The sequence below is a fragment of the Myotis myotis genome, unplaced genomic scaffold (assembly GCF_014108235.1).
Source record: "Myotis myotis isolate mMyoMyo1 unplaced genomic scaffold, mMyoMyo1.p scaffold_m19_p_3, whole genome shotgun sequence".
In the NCBI taxonomy this organism is placed as follows: domain Eukaryota; kingdom Metazoa; phylum Chordata; class Mammalia; order Chiroptera; family Vespertilionidae; genus Myotis; species Myotis myotis.
The window spans coordinates 210,646,574-210,663,536 of record NW_023416335.1 but is presented as its reverse complement, the minus strand read 5'-3'; the positions used below and the strand labels follow the sequence as shown (position 1 = coordinate 210,663,536).

The 16,963-nt window shown below is 44.9% G+C and overlaps 1 protein-coding gene across 3 annotated transcripts in view; it reads left to right on the top strand.

Moving 5' to 3' along the window:
- The window catches only part of PACSIN2 (protein kinase C and casein kinase substrate in neurons 2), a 117,187-nt gene that overhangs the window by 34,604 nt on the left and 65,620 nt on the right, over window positions 1-16,963 (top strand). Inside the window, exon 1 of one of the 3 annotated variants that reach the window (XM_036297131.1) lies at window positions 14,710-14,827. The exons of the other annotated variants lie outside the window; for them this stretch is intronic. The gene's annotated coding sequence lies outside the window, so the exon portion shown is untranslated. Of the gene's footprint in view, window positions 1-14,709; window positions 14,828-16,963 lie in introns of those variants that run through there. 3 annotated transcript variants of the gene reach the window in all.

Below are 16,963 nucleotides of genomic sequence, written 5' to 3'. Positions count from 1 at the left end.
GGGGCCAGGCACAGGCCTGCTTCTGTGGCAGCTCAGAGAGGGGAGCCGCCCACTCCGCTGGGTGACTGGGGAAGGGGGCTGTGCCTGGCACCGTTGTGGGCTTGCCAAACCTGCTGGAGCACAGGCAGATGGCCCGAGAGCTTGCCCATGAACTTCGCAACTGTCAGATGTGTCAAGTCCAAGGAACGTGACTAGTGTAATAAAACATTTAAAAAATGAATGGAAAAAGCATACTTAGCTTTTCTCAATGTGAAGTGAACGGACGAAGCCTTAGTGGAGGGCTGCTGGGCAGTGAGTACCGTACCGATTCCTAGTCGAGTGATGGGGACGCTGGGGGAGTTTCGAGCTGCATTTTGCAGGACACTCTCCAGTGACTGGCTAAGAAGAAAGGAAGAAGCTGCTCAGGGGGGATTGCCTCTGATGAGAAGCAAGCACGGCAGATTCTGTCATTTTCAGATTGTTATTCTGGAGAAAAGTGTGATCTTTTTTAGAATGTCTTCTGGCCCTAGACCAGGGGTGGGCAAACTTTTTGACTCGAGGGCCACAATGGGTTCTTAAACTGGACGGGAGGGCCGGAACAAAAGCATGGATGGAGTGTTTGTGTGCACTAATATAAATTCAAAGTAAACATCATTACATAAAAGGGTACGGTCTTTTTTTTTTTTAGTTTTATTCATTTCAAACGGGCCGGATCCGGCCCGCGGGCCTTAGTTTGCCCACGGCTGCCCTAGACGGTGTACTCAGTGGATAGTGTTGGCCTGCAGACAAGAGGGTCCTGGGTTCGATTCTGGTCAAGGAGCCGTACCTAAGTTGCAGGCTCCTCTTCGGTCCAAACCCTGGTCAGGGCTGTGCGGGAGGCAACAGTTGATGTGTTTCTCTCGCATTGATGTTTCTCTATGTCTTTCCCTCTGTCTTCCACTCTCTCTAAAAATCAATGGAAAAATATCCTTGGGTGAGGATAAGAAAAAAAACAGAATGTCTCTTGTCTTTTAAAAAAGAGATTATTTTAAAAAACATCACTGCTGTGTTTCTCTGTTTGTGTTTCAGTAATTTGTTGCAGGGCATTTTGGGGAATATTTTACACAAAGTCCCCTGTGACTGACATTTAAGTGTAAGATGTGTTTGCTGCGCGCGTAGGCAGATGTCTGGCTGCTCCATGAAGCTGCTTGCTTATGCGTTAACCTCAGCCACAGAAGACTTCTTGGAGGTGGTTCAGAATGAATGCAATCCCACATGCTGTTCATAATTTGAAAATCCAGGTGTGTACTTTTATTTCTAGAACTGTGTTCTATTTAAAGTGCAGGCGGGTACAGCCATAGAGAAGCACCTACAAAGCCATTTAAAAGCATGAGTGACTTAGTCACTGTGAGGCAGTAGGCTCTGCAGCTCCGAGCATGGTCCCCAGATCAGAAAGACTGAAGGTAGAATTCTGTTTCTGCTCCTTCCAGCCCCTCCCTCCCTGCCGAGTGGCCGCAAGGGTGGACTGGAGGAGAGGGCTGCAGAGACGGGCCGCAGGGAGGGTGGGCAGCGGGAGAGCAGCTGGCGCCTGCAGCACTGTGGTGCGTGCGGAGACCAGGCAGGGACGGCCTCGTGGTTTGGAAGTCGGTTCTCGCTGTCAGCACAGTTCATTCCCACAGTCAGATGCTCTGTGTCCAGTGGTAGACTGCCGTCCATGCCTGTGTGGGGTGTCCTTACCTTACAGACAGGCCCACCTTCATTTCAGGTGCTTACTTTCTTTGAGATTTTAAAAATCAAATTATTTCCTTAGTCTTTATCTTTCCTGGCTTAATTTTTAAATGAAAACCACATTGTCACTGACTCCTTCTTGTGAAGGATGTAATGAATGCTCAGTAGCCAGTTAAAATTTTTATATTATTATTTCTGTAATAAAGTTTTCTTTTGGGAAAATTTTAGATATGCAGATATATAGAAAAGTTGCAAGGAGTTTCCATACGCCTTTCACCCAGATTCCTCTAACGTTAACACCTTGCATAACCACAGCCCATTTGTCAGAATTAAGAAATGAACATTGGTACATTGTTATTAACTAAACTACAGACTTGACTTGGATGTCAGTTGTGCCGCTGTTCCCGGATCCAGTCCAGGAGATCACATTGCGTTTGGTCTCACGTCTCCTTAGTCTCCTCAGTCTGTGATTGTGTCTGTCCTTATTTTTCATGACCTTGACAGTTTTGAAGCATGCTTATTAGTTGGATAATTTGTAGAATGGCCCTCGATTTGTGTTTGCCTGACACCCCCCCCCCCCCCCCCATATTATTAGACTGGGCTTATGAGTTTTGGGGAAGAATACTGCAGAACTGAAGTGCCCTCCTTATCACATCACATCACATCACATCAGGGAGGACAGTGGCGTCAGCATGACTTATCCTGGCTGCTTTAACCTTGCAGTGTTTCCATTCTTTGGCTTTATACATGTTTAAGTGGCTCTGGTCCCCCATAAATCAGCTCGTCCCTTCAAGACATGACCCCTGTTCTGCCTGCTTTGTGCCTGTTCCCACCATGAGGACTTGTGCTGTGGATGTCAGGGTCAAGGTGGACCCACCAGGTCATAGAAAGACATTTTGGTCACGTGATTTCTGTGAGCATTTAAGTTTTCACAATCACAGGTGGAATAAGATTGGCCATGTGCTGCTAATTGTGGAAACTTGAGATTATTCTAGTCTCTCTACTTTTTATATGTTTGACATTCCCCATAAAAAATAAAGAGAAAAAAATATTTCCAATATACAGATATACTGAATCCCAGATTGTTTTGTTTGTGAAGGTGTTATGATGTTGGTTGTTGCCAGGGTTGTTTAGGCTGAATTTGTTTTTTTCCCCTCAAGGCCTCCTTGGGGAAAGAAAACTTACTTCTAAACCAATGTTAAGTGGTATTGCTAGTAACTGTGGAACAATAATATTCCTTAATATCTTTTTTAAAAAAATTCTCACCTGAGGATATGTTTATTGATTTTGGAGAGAGGAAGGGAGAGGGAGAAAGAGAGAAACATTGATGTGAGAGAAACATTGATCAGTTGCCTCCTGTATGCTCTCCAACTGGGGATCAAACCTGCAACATAGGTATGTGCCCTGACCAGGAATCAAACCCATAACCTTTTGGTGTACGGATTTGCTCTAACCAAGTGAGCCATTCAGCCAGGGCCCTTAACATCTTTCATGGAAAAAATTGTTGATGTGCCATCAATAAAGAATTTCAACTAAAATTAGGTTACAAATTAATTGGGATACATTTATAGAACAGGAAGAAAATCTTTACCACTTATTGTCACCCTAACTTGTTGTAAAGAACATCTGAATCTAATGAGTGTGACATGGCCTATCTCTAATCTGTATTTTGACATTACAAACTGTGAGTCTGGTCTTTCAGCAAATGTAGCAGAGAAATACTGATACCACGTAAAGATCCTAGTCTACCCTCCTAAGCCCAAGACACGTTCTGAGAGGTGGGGAGTGTAAACTGCCTGTAATTGAGTGTATAGGGGGAATGGGCACAGAGGGACCAAGGGGCCGGTCCACTCGCTTGTCTTCGTGTTCCCCCATTAACCTGCAGGCACACTGTCGCGGCGTTATGAGCTGCAAGTGTGTGCCCCGTCATGAAATATAATGAGTGCACTGGGTGGTGTCACATTTTAAGAAGATCTTGTCCCTGGAGGTCAGATGAACTCTCAGTGGTTTATAAATGTCCCCAGCCCTACTCCATGTGTGCAGGTCTGGCTCCTCTTCCCTGTCGCAGGCCTTTGTAACAGCTTTGTGGGTGCATATTAATTTATGGGTTTGGTGGTCACCGAGTTCTGTGGGTCCTGTGGGCTGTCAGGGGCACTGGGATCTTTGTGTCCTCTCTGGGATGGGGCTGTCTGGCTGCTGATTCCCTTGCTCAGGGTGGTCACTGGAAGGGGCCTGGTTGTGAGCCTGAGGAGTCTCCTGCCTGCCTGGGTGTGGATGGCGCTGGGGTTGGGGCCCCTCATGTGGTTCTGCTCATCCAGAGCACTAGGACTTGTGTACTCACCCGAACATCTCCCTCAGACGTGCCTCTGCCAGGATTAGCTCCTGTGAGGTGGAGGTTTAAGGAGCCTGCTCCCTGGAGGAGCTGCTGGTCTAAGGCCGGCCAGCACCTGCCGCTTCGGGATGCAGCTGGAGGTCTTGACTCTTCCTGGGGTTTGTTTCTTTACAGAAATGGTGCAGAAAAGCTCAGCCTTTAGGGAATGAGTTGTGTGCACCCAGGAATCACGTCCCTTCTCTTTCCCATGCGAATGTTGTATAATTGGTAAAGCCAGCGGCAGGGGGGGAGGAGGAGGAGGCATTGGAAAGGCAGATCTTGGTTGATAGCCACTTGTTCTGGGGTTTGTCCAGAATGGGGTTTTTACCAAAGCTCTGCAGGCGGGTTTGTGCCCGTGACCTCCTTGTGTCTGTGGTTTACAGAGGACTTGCGAGTGTTGTGGGCCCCCCTCTATTGAGCTGTGGGCTCTCGGCAGCCCTTCCCCACTGCCTCAGTGTGTCCGCCCAGGTTCCAGGACTCACTAAGGAATCCCGTTTATTCCTTCAGGATAAAGTTAACTCATGCACTTTGTAAAATACAAATACTCTAAGGGAGAAAATCACTGTCCACACCTTGATGTGCAGTTTCTCAGAGTGTTGTATTGACACACACACAAACGTGATTTTTAAAAACAAATGTGATCATACCGTTTAGACTGCTTTGTATCCTGTCCATCTCTAGCTGGTTTCACATGTGAGAGATACATACCCTTCGTCTGTACAGCACCCTAAGCCGAGTCACCTGTCCTGTTACAAATGCAGTGACCACTGCCGGGCTGAGCGCCTTGCTTTCTCCCAGTGACTCCTGCCAGGTTGCTCACGGCATGTCCACAACAGCACCCTGACCTCCAAGCAGGAGCCCGAGAGTCGTTCTGGACTTGGCACTCTCTGGTGCTCCGCCCAGTCGGCCTCTGGGAAAGGTCCCCTCACACTTTCCCTTCACAAGGCCTTCTGAGCCAGTCCGTCCTTACCCATACTTCACTCGTGTGATCATTGTGAGTTCTGATAGTCACTTCCGTTTGGACACTGATTTTCCAATGTTCATTGATTGCCTGCTGTCTGAGTTTCCTGGGGTTAACCTTGTGCTGCTGCCACCTAAATATGTGTCCTCCTGTGTTTCACACCTGCCCTTAGAGAGGCCCCGTGGGCCCTTCTGTGGCTTGAGTTGTGATCAACGTCATTGGGAGCTTCCACTTCTGTCATCAGATGGTCACAATGGCTACCATTAAAAACGCACTGTGTGTATATGTTATTTCGCTTAATCTCCACAAGTCCTGAGGCGGCTACTGAGGCTGTCTTTATGTAGAGCAGTGGTTCTCAACCTTCTGGCCCTTTAAATACAGTTCCTCATGTGGTGACCCAACCATAAAATTATTTTCGTTGCTACTTCATAACTGTCATGTTGCTACTGTTATGAATCGTCATGTAAATATCTGATATGCAGGATGGTCTTAGGCGCCCCCTGTGAAAGGGTCGTTTGATCGCCAAAGGTGTCGTGACCCACAGGTTGAGAACCGCTGATGTAGAGGAACCGATGCTTAGGAATTTGCTACGGGCCTGCATCTGCTCACTGCTGTCCTGCTCCGCCCCGCCCCACTCAGCTCTGCTTTTCCAGGCAGATGCCTGTGGAAGGCCCGGTAGGGACCAGGCTGTAGCCGTTACCTGGCTCATGTCCTCACACAGCAGGCTCTCACCCCACGCTGAAGTATGACTGGGATCATTGTGTTAAAATATTGCTCAAGTAAAGTAGCCTTTCATTTAAATGGTAAAGGTAGAAAAAAAGCAAAACATTTGTAAAATGAGATATATAGTTAAGTTTGTAGCTGGTATCCTGTTTTTTTTTTGTGTGTTTTTTTTAAAATATATTTTATTGATTTTTTACAGAGAGGAAGGGAGAGAGATAGAGAGTCAGAAACATCGATGAGAGAGAAACATCGATCAGCTGCCTCCTGCACATCTCCTACTGGGGATGTGCCCGCAACCCAGGTACATGCCCTTGATCGGAATCGAACCTGGGACCTTTCAGTCCGCAGGCCGACGCTCTATCCACTGAGCCATACCGGTTTCGGCATGGTATCCTGTTTTTAATCAACTCCATATGTTGGACCTAGAATGGTTAGAGACCATGTCTTCTAAATTGAATTTATATAACACACAACAGTGTTACAGGATTTAGATTCATTCATTTATTAAACACCTAATGCATTCTTATTACATGGCACATTGAGTATGATATTGAAACTTCCGAATAAGGGTTCAAATGTTTTTTATTTCTTGACACATAAAGCGTACTTGATTCTTGTTCATCTTCCCATCTCATTTTTCTGGCACTGGCCCAAAATAGAGGAGAAAGGGGAAGATAATGGGGGCATTCTGGAATGCTTGGGATTGCCATTTGATTTATTTCCAAAGTTATACTTCTCCTGGTTTCACAGGGGATTGAAGTTGGTTGCTTGGGACTACAAAGAAAAGCCAGTGGTGGCAGAACTGAGTTTTTCCTTTGCCATCCCCAAAGCAACACCAATAAAGTGCATGCTTAGTTCTGATGAGGCCCTCAGAGATCACCCGAGCCCTCCCATGGCATCACAGTGTGTCTTCTGGGTGACATGGGCAAGCCGCTTCCCCCAAGCGATAGTCTTCATCTGAAAAATGTGGGCATACTCTCACCTTGCAGGGCTTTCGCTGTACGTAAAGGCCCTGGCACATGTGTATAAAATAGTATCTAATTTTATTATCTATTTACAGGGTTTCTAAACACCAGTTCATGATGGTATTTTTACTGTCATACAGCCATACTATCAACAGTAGTTACTCTTTTATAAAGCTAAAGATATTAGTTTGAGACTTTTCATTTATTCTCAGGTTGTATGACTTGTTTTCTGTTGTTAAAATGCCTTCGAAATGAAATAGTGGGAGGTAGTAGTTTTTGTTTTGTTTTTAATGTCCTTCGTGAGCAAAATAAAGTTGGTGGCCTTGTGTTGGGTGTTCCTCCTGCCCTTAATAAAGACACTGGCCAGGAAAGTCGAGAGCTTGCTCTGGTACCCTGCTTGCCCTTCAGGAGGAGGAAGCCACAGCCAGAGAAGGGAGGTGACAGCCAGAGGTACAGAGTGACACCACCTTCCCTGCCTGGTTGAGCTGCAAGCCTAGCTTTCCTGGGAGTTTTCCCACCTCTCTGCTCAGTCCCCCCTTCTCCGCCCCCTTCAGCGCTCCCTGCTTAGTTCTGTTATGTGGCACTTGTCACACTGTGGTCCTGTAGTAGTCTACCCTACTAGACTCTAAGCTACTTAAGGACAAGCGTGGTGAATTATTTAGCTTGTAACTTCCAGAGCTAGCACGGTACCTATAAATCAATGAGGGAAAAACTTACTCTAAGTAACCTCCAATCAAACGTTAGCATAGCATACATATCTCTACCCTCACCACAAACATTGTTGAATACTCCTTTTTAAAAACATTAAAAAAAATTGATATCAGAGAGAGATAGAAACATCAATGATGACAGAGAATCATTGATCGGCCATCTCCCGCACACCTCCCACTCTGAACCCGCAACCCAGGCACGTGCCCCAACTGGGAATGGAACCATGACCTCCTAGTTCATAGGTTGATGCTCAGCCACCGAGCCACGCCAGCTGGGCTAACACTCCGTTTTGAATTCAGACCTTCCTTCTGGAATCACTTCTCATCTTCAGGGTGTTGCCCAAAGAAAGCTCAGGTGTTCCCAGGACTGGGGGGGCTATGTGACGTCTTCACCACCAAGGTATTGTGTCAGAAGTTCAGGTGTTACTTCTCATGATGGGTTTTTATAAAATGCATAAGAAAAATTAACATGTTTTCTATCACATGGGTGCTTTGAAGTTTTTCCCAATTGGTCTTTCTGCTTTAATTAGTCTGGCTTCTTCCTCTTTTTTTGTTTTCAGCTTTGGGCAAGTGCCAGAGAAGCAAAGCAGCTTATATAAAGGGCTTTATTTTTTTTTACTTTGCCAAAGATAGAACTGGTACTTAGCTCAGCTTGTCCTGGCACCTTCTTTGATAGAGAATGTTAGAAATTTGGCTTGGTTTATTCCTTTTTATGTATATATGTGGGAAGAGTCAAAGCAGGATGGCTCTATTTTTGTCTTGGTTTATGAAAAATATGAAAGGTAACAAATAGGATTTAAACATAGCCACTCCCCTTCCCTCCAAAAAAAAGCTTGACCTATCATATCAGAATGTTTTTATATAACTTGTTTATGAATATGGTAGGTTTCTAGAATGTAAGATTTACTTAAGATAAAGAAAAGCTAATATTTATAATTATCATATTAGATTTTACATGTTTACAAACTGTCAGCCGTTGAAACTTATCACTGAAAGCTGCCATTTCTTAGTCGCTGACGGGTATTATCACACTTTTTTACTTAATAGTGGAGAGAACTGAGTTAACCTGGTTAGCACCTAGACCAGTGGTCGGCAAACTCATTAGTCAACAGAGCCAAATATCAACAGGACAACGATTGAAATTTCTTTTGAGAGCCAAATTTTTTAAACTTAAACTATATAGGTAGGTACATTGTTATTAACTTAATTAGGGTACTCCTAACCTGGCCCTTGCTAAAAATGTCCTCAATCTGATTGAGGTACGTTCGCTGAGGTCGACCCCTTCCAACTCTCCCATCCACACTCGTCTTGTATACTTGTTTCGTCTATCTCTTTCGTTCATCCTCTCTATATGTCCAAACCATCTCAACATACCTAAAAAAATGTTTCATTTTATAATAATAAAGCCACCATCACAAAATAATTACAATTCTTAAATTGATGACAAAAATACCTTAGGATTTGCAGCTGGTTGGAAAAATACAGGTAACTTTATGCTTCGAGTAGGTACTTTTGTCATCTGCGCGCGATTTGCGGACGTGACTAGCACTAACCACTGCACAACGAGACTGCTGACTGACTGGCTCACTCAAGTCGTGCATGAATTGTGCGCGCCTCCCCCGCACTGCGTATCCCGTGGCCCGCCTGCACCGCGTCGCCCGACCGACCCCCCAACTTCTTCTAACGCCACTTCTTCAAAATAGACTCGCCCAGGCCGAAAACCGACTTCTGCGCATGGGCCACGAAGTTTCAATCGCACTGTACGTTCGCGCCCGCACGTGGTATTTTGTGGAAGAGCCACACTCAAGGGGCCAAAGAGCTGCATGTGGCTCGCGAGCTGCGGTTTGCCGACCACTGACCTAGACCATTCTGGTTTCTCAGAATCATTTGTGTATGGTGGAGGATCAGGTATTCCAAGAATTGAGACCCAGTGAAATGCACTCAGTGCTAACATTACACAAAACTTATTTTAGTGTTTGAAAATAGACTAAAACCCTTTTTAAAGAGGGTTTATTTCCCCTTTCCTCCTCTTTTTCTTTCTTCCTTTCTTTTCTCCTGTTTTCTTCCCCTCCTCTCCCTGTCTCTTCCCTCCCCTACTCTTCCTTTTCTCTTTATTGAGATCTGAATGCACCCATTTAGGGGCATTGACAAACGGACAGGCCGGAGTAGACCTGTCCCAATCAAGGTACAGGCCATTTCCATCACTTGAGAAGTTCCTTGTGTCCCTGTGTGGTCAGTCCCCCACCTCACCCAGTTCCTGGCCCCAGGCAAACACGGCTCTGTCCTATAGATGAGTGTTGCCTGGTTTAGAATTTCGAATAAACAGAGGTATGCAGTGTGTGCTGTTGCTCATCATGATGTTTCTGTGATTCACCCAGTGGCTTCGATCAGTGCTGAGTAGTTTCCACGTGTGGGAAGCCGTGTGCAGGCGGCTTTTGATGTCCTGCATAGAGAAATGTGGCAGAGAAATCGGGGCTCTGCAGGAGTGTATGCATGGTCTGTTTGTAGTTCTCCCTTCCCCCAGCTTCTGAGGGCTGAGAGAGCACATAAACAAAGCGATAGAAGGAGTCACCTTTCCTCAACACCACTGATCCTTGAATAGTTTGGCTTCTCAGAAAAGTCCATTCTGATCACCCCATACCGTCTTGGTCTTTGTCTTTCTGGTGATGGGCAGGTCAGGTGGACCATTCCAAATGGTGGAAGGCTTTGTGACCAGAGGAGCTCTCCTTGGGAGTCACATGACTTCTGCCCACCCTCTGATGGTAAACCACCTGGCTTTCTATTTAGGGCTTGTGAAGATCAGGGACATTTGGACCATTGAGCCCATCTAGCATGGGGGTGCTGCCAGGTACCCCCACCTCTCACCCCAGCACCTGCCCCTGAGTTGCCTGCTTTTCCCTCGCCTTGGCCCAGCTCAGCTGTTAGCTTTAGCTCAGCAGGAATTTGTACTGTTTTATTTACATCCTGGTCAATTACGGTGTGCCCATACTCTCTGTAAGAATCACCCTGTTAGAGGCAGTGGTTACTCAGGTCAGGGGGGAGGGATGGGAGGAGAGAGCAGTGATAGCTAGAGTACGGGTTTCTTTCTAGGTAGTGAAAATGTCCTAAAATCGACTGGGGTAATGGTTGCACATATCTGTGAATATACTAAAAACCATTGCATTGTACACATTAAATGGCTGAGTTGTATGGTATGTGAGTTATATGTCAGTAAAGCAAGGACAGACCAGTAGAGGAATGGGGGAAAAAATCACATCATAGAAATTTTATTTTTCCCCATATGACTTGACCTGTTGCCAGATAGACTAATTTTTCTCACAGGTGTAGTTCCATGGGAGGCGTAAGCATCAGGTAGACCTAAGTTAGAATCCCATTCCGCTATGCTGGGTGACTGTGGGCAGGTTCTTAACTTCTCTGTGGTGGTTTCCCTTCTGTAAAACAGGGCTGATAGTACTTATTTTATGGAGTTTTTATTTTTATTTTTTTAAAATATATTTTATTGATTTTTTTACAGAGAGGAAGGGAGAGAGATAGAGAGTTAGTAACATTGATGAGAGAGAAACATCGATCAGCTGCCTCCTACTGGGGATGTGCCCGCAACTAAGGTACATGCCCTTGACCAGAATTGAACCTGGGACCTTTCAGTCCTCAGGCCGACAATCTATCCCAGTGGTGGGCAAACTTTTTGATTCGAGGGCCACAGTGGGTTCTTAAACTGGACCGGAGGGCCGGAACAAAAGCATGGATGGAGTGTTTGTGTGAACTAATATAAATTCAAAGTAAACATCATTACATAAAAGGGTACGGTCTTTTTTTTTTTTTTTTAGTTTTATTCATTTCAAACGGGCCGGATCCGGCCCGCGGGCCGTAGTTTGCCCATGGCTGATCTATCCACTGAGACAAACCAGCTAGGGCTTTATGGAGTTTTTAAAAAGAGTTCAATAGCTCGGCCAGTGTGGCTAAGTGGTTGAGCATTGACCCATGAACCAGGAGGTCACAGTTTGATTTCAGGTCAGGGCACATGCTTGGGTTATGGGCTTGATCCGTGGTAGGGGGTGTGCAGGAGGCAGCTGATCGATGATTCTCTCTCATCATTAATGTTTCTATCTCTTTCTCCCTCTCCCTTCCTCTTTCTGAAATCAATCTATAATAATAAAAGCATAATATGCTAATTAGACTGGACGTCCTTCCAGACAAAGCTGATGGGGGGGCCAAGGCAGAGGCAGCTGAGACAGAGGCAGGGGCTGAGCCCCTTGCACGAATTTTGTGCATCGGGCCTCTAGTAAAAACATATTTAAAAAAAAAAGAGCTCAGTAAAGGCAGCCATTTTTAGTGTGTGACAGTCATGTAACAGAGGTATCAGAAAGCAAGAGGCTGCCTGGCCATATGCTGTCCTGATGTTTGTGAGCTATGCCAGGGAAAGACTTCATTTGAACCCCCCCGCTGCTGTGTGCCGTGGCCAAGGTAATGGATGGCGCTGGTAGTCTTCAACTAACTTGCTGGACTCTTTCCGAAATGTTTTTGGCCTAATCCACATGCTTTGAGTGTGTCAGTGACAAGCTGTCAGAGAACCAACTGGGTCCCCTCCTGCGTGAAGCCTTCCCTGACCCCGCTTCCCACACGGGGTCACTGCTCCTTCACAGCGTTCCCTCCGCACCTGGCTCCAGCATTGATCCGCTCATGCCAGTTTTACTTATTTCCTCCTGTGCCTGCCATGCACTGTGAGCAGCCCAGGGTAGGGACCCTGAGGCCCTAAGCACTGTGCTTGGCACTCATGTTTGTTGAATGAATGCCCAGCGGTTCCAAGTCTGGTGACAGAAACCAGATCGGAACTGGAAATACCAGTTTAGTCCCTGCACCCTAGAGGTTAGCACATGGGTTTCCCTAGAGCAGTCTTTCTGTCCCAGCACCACCTGAGGAGGGAGAGCTGCCGAGCCTCTGCTGCTGTGAGGTGTGGCTGCAGGTACCGGCCACTCTGGAGAGCTGGTCTCATCACTCATGGCCCCACTGCTACCTGCATTCTCAATTTAGTTCAAATAGACATGTTACTGAGACCGAGTTGTGACCCTTCAGGGAAGCCACGATGGAGAGACAGTGTGCTGTGGTGGTTAGCACCGGACTCTGGAGGCTGACTGCTTGGGCTCAAATCCTGGCTCCTCGCCATACTAGCTCTGGGTTACTGGGCAGGTAACATAACCTCTCCGTACTTCTGTTATCTCGCCTGGGAAATGGAGGAGGTCATGATTAACCCTAAATAAAGGCAGCATTGTATATGTTTATTAAGCAGCCTGTGTTTGTTGGATTAAAAAATGAGAATGAGGGTGTTAGACAAACAGAATGAATATACATCTACCTTGCATGGTTGCTATGATTGTCCCCTCCCCATAACCAAGAACCCTAAGTGAGACTCGGGGCAAAGAAGAGTTTTCTGCCTTGCTGGCTGATAAAAGGAAAGGTGGACAACCAGTTTGCTTTGCCAGAACTCACACGCTTGTTTTTCTTAGTGGAAGAAAATATCATTTTTTTTTGGTGCTGCTTAAATTTAGTTAAAGTATTGTGAAATATAACCACTAGATCATTCGTTTTAGAAAGACTGCCCATGTGCTGTGCTAAGGTACACTGAAGTAGTCTCTAGAAACATTGTTTGATCTGAAGCTCAGCCTTTTCCAGCCTTAGTGTCTGTCACTGGACAAAATGACTGTTAGGGCAATTAGACCCCCAGCTCCTGATCCTGTCTGTCCCACAGCCGACCCTGGGAAGATGTGCTGGCCTCTGCAGACCAGAGGATGCTGCTGGAGTATGGCTGGCTGCCTACTCCTAGGTGCGCCCTCTGTAAGGGAGTCATTGACTTAGCTACAGTGGAATCTGCCTTGGGTCAAATTCTTCGTTGTTTTTTTGGGGAGATGGAAGGTGAATTATTATATTCTCATATGTCAGGTAATCAAGCCTTGTATTGATATGGTCTTTGCTTTTTGGTGTTTTTCCATTAAAAATTTTCTAAACACAGATTATAGAAAGATTTTTAACTGTTCTGTTTAGTGTTATAAGGTCAGACTAGATGGCTGTTTTTTAAATTTTTGAATAAATTTGGGTAGCAAGTATATCCACTTAGCATAATTTCCCCTTTCCTCTTGCAATATATTCTTTTGCCAATTACATATTTTCTCTCGGTCACAGACTTCTCCTTAGGCCCATGTTGCAAGGAGGGAATGGTCTGATCCTGCTCTGGCCGCCACCATCCCAGGGTGCCACGGGGTGGGGGTGAACATGTATCTTCTAGGAGCGCACTTTGGAGAAATTGAGCCCTTGGAATATTTGTTTCTTGTCTGTTTTTGCAGATGAGTTCCAATATTTGCTCTTTTCAGTAGTGTTTATATTTTTTTATATTGTTGCATAATATATATCCATAAAAGTGCACATATTATAAATACCAGTACATTTTTACAAACACAGCACACCTATAATAGCTGAAGAGATAGGACACTGCTCTAAAAGTGCCCCCTCTGACCTCTTCCTACCCTATGCTCTCCCACTTTGTCCGATCCTGGCTTCAAGCAGCATAGACTGTGCCTCCTCTTTACTTTTGCTAGAGGGAAGTAAGTATACAGTAGTCTTCTGGGCACATCCATTTGAAAATGAGGAGATATAGGATCTCTTCTTCCTCGCCTAAAATTATATTATTATTATTTTATTTTTCCCCCTCTACTTTCAATTCTTTGTAAAACTCTAGGAGGTAAGGAGTTTTTGTGTTTGGTGTTTACATTTGTGTATTTGAGGGCTCCGGTTCTTGCGAGTCAGTTGTGCGTGCCCCGGGAAGACGGGTTCGGTCCCCTGCCTGTCTGCAGCAGTAAGCCTGCATTTCCCACTAACAAGCTGCTTTGCTTTGGTGTGTGGAGTCAGAGAGAAGTAGGGACAATGTAAGATAATCTCATGCAAGTAAGTCCTTGTCATGTTAACTCCTGTGCCGCCTGGCTCCTTAGATACAGAGCAAGTCTTTTTCTCCTCAGAAGAAGAGTTCTGAGACTATCACATATGGTATAAGTTAATGTACACACTCCAACTTGATTTTGGGGGGGTAATAGGACTTTTGTTCTCAGACCTCCTGTCTCTCTGATTGTCCATAGAAGACCAATATTTCTATTTGGTCACTTTCTGAAAAGAAAGCTCTTTTGTGATGGTCCCAGAAGGCCCTGGGCTGCAGTCTGAGAAGCTGGTGCTGTAGGACGAATGCAGCAGTGCAGGGACTGGCCTTATCTCAGCTGCAAGGAGTCGGCAGCCAACAGGAAATGATGAAATGGGCTGGGATTCCGCTGGGAGCCGAGGTCAGACATACCAGCAGGGTTGCAAGGAGGCAGGTACCGAAGCTGAGCTGCAGAGTTAGGCAGTGGAAGCCAGCATTTGACAGAGAAACGTGAGTGTGCTATTTAAGGTGGACATTTCCTTTAAGGTAGACCTTTTTGAAAGTAAATTTTCTTTCATTATTTTTTTTTTCCTGAGTGATTGTTTTCACAGAAATCTTACCTTTTTAGCTCACCTAGTTTTACAGCTTCTAAAGAAATGTTTAGGACGTTAAATATTAACTACGCAGCGTGGAATGTTTTCTGCAGAATGCTTTGAGAAAACGTCAGTGTTTGATTTTCTCGGTGTATAGATTTTGGCCTAAACAAATGAAGGATTGTGCTTTATAATTTTTACTCTGGTTTTCGAACATATGTGCATGCTTCATTTCAATATAGGGGGGATAAATTGGAAACGTTGGCATGTTTTTTAGGCTAGTTCCATGTTTCTAGCTGTGTTTTTTTCTTACTGGGTAGCTAAATGAGTTACTTGAGGTAACTGTTACCCCTCTACTTTCAGCATTATGGTCATTACATGCTGCCATTTTCTCTCTTAACAGCCTCATCTAATCTACAGCATGTAAGTGGAACTTGTGAGAGAAAACGGATAAATTAGCTTTTCCCGGTGTCTGTAATTGCTGTTTTATGCCAGTCTACTCCCGACTGGACTCCCAGCCAGAATTAGCGTGCGCTGCTGCAGTCCCCTCCGCCTTCCTCCTCAGCCAGCGCTTTCTCAGCGGGACCCTGTGCCCTTGTCCCATCCGACAGCTGTCACTAGACACTTTGCTTTTATTTTTATTAGATAGCAACATGTAAAAGTTTTATTGCTTTAGTAACTGAGCAGCTTTACATACATATCTGTTTCTTATCTTGGAAGTCTTATTCTAGAATTGAAAAATGATGGCTCCCCCCCCCCCCCCTGTATTTATGCAGCACTGTCATTGCAGGGGGGTGGGGAGGAAGGGGGTATCTCTAATCCTGATAAACGTGAGTGACTGTTGCTGAGTGAATGTGTTATTGGATCACCTAGTGCTGTGAACATTGGAGAGGCAGCCTCCTCTTTCTGTTCTCCAGAAAGTGCCATGCGGTACAGTCTGTGCCCCACAAGAAGCATATTTTCTTGTGAGGTCATTCCCTGGCGTGATTTGTATATGTCTAATACTGTTAGAGCTGCATACTTTCTGTTTTCTAGAACTCCCCCAAATGTATAATATTTCTCTCAGACCTTAATCATGTCCATCAGTTTTGCCCTTGCTCTTGTAATTCTGAACATTTCCTTCAATTCTTTCTTACTTAATTCGATATCTTACTGAATTCTAGATGAACTTTAACTGCTGCATTTATGAAAATAATAAGGAAGTAGTAGAACTTCGAACCAAAGCGTGTCTTGCAGGTCTGAGATTTAAGCCAGTAGTAAATATTAGCCTCCCCCCTTTCTTTTTATACATCGGTAGTGTTTTGTTTTCCCAGCCACATACTTCTATTATTTATTTGGTGGCATAATTAAAAAGGTGGGGACATGGTATTTAAAGTTGTGATGGCTCTTGGAGTCAATATATTCAGTCCTTTATTTATTTTTAAACAAAAGAATTAAGACCAAGAGTCAGAATGCTTTGTTGACTTGTCCAAGGTCACACAGCTTGGTAGCTGAGATAGTCTAGAACCCAGGGCTCCTGACGCCTGAGTCATTGGCCTTTCCTTTATCTTCATTATCCACATTATCTCAAGATTAATAGTACTAGGTTAAAAATGGCTCTCTTCTTCTGAGGAGTCCATTTTTATTTGTTTCATTTTCAAATACTCAGCTTTTATTTAATAACTAGAAGCCCGATGCATGAAATTTGTACAAGAGTAGACCTTTGTTCCCCAGCTGCCGGCACTGGTTTCCCTCTGACACCTGGGACACGGGCTTCCCTCGCAGCCCGGCTTCATCCAGAAGGTCGTCTGGTCTAATTAGTATATTATGCTTTTATTATTATAGATTTTCTTAAGTGGCATAGGTGTACTTGAATTACCTCAAGCCACAAAGAGCATTGAAATTTCTTCCTCTGAGAGAGATTATGAAATAGAGTTTTTCTTCTCCCCTAGTAAAGTAGGTCTTAACTGTTATTGTTATAAATGAACCTCGCTATATGATTAACTGCTAGATGAGCAATCCAAACTTAATAAAATCACAACTAATAAAAGAAACAGATAAAGGAATTCGATTT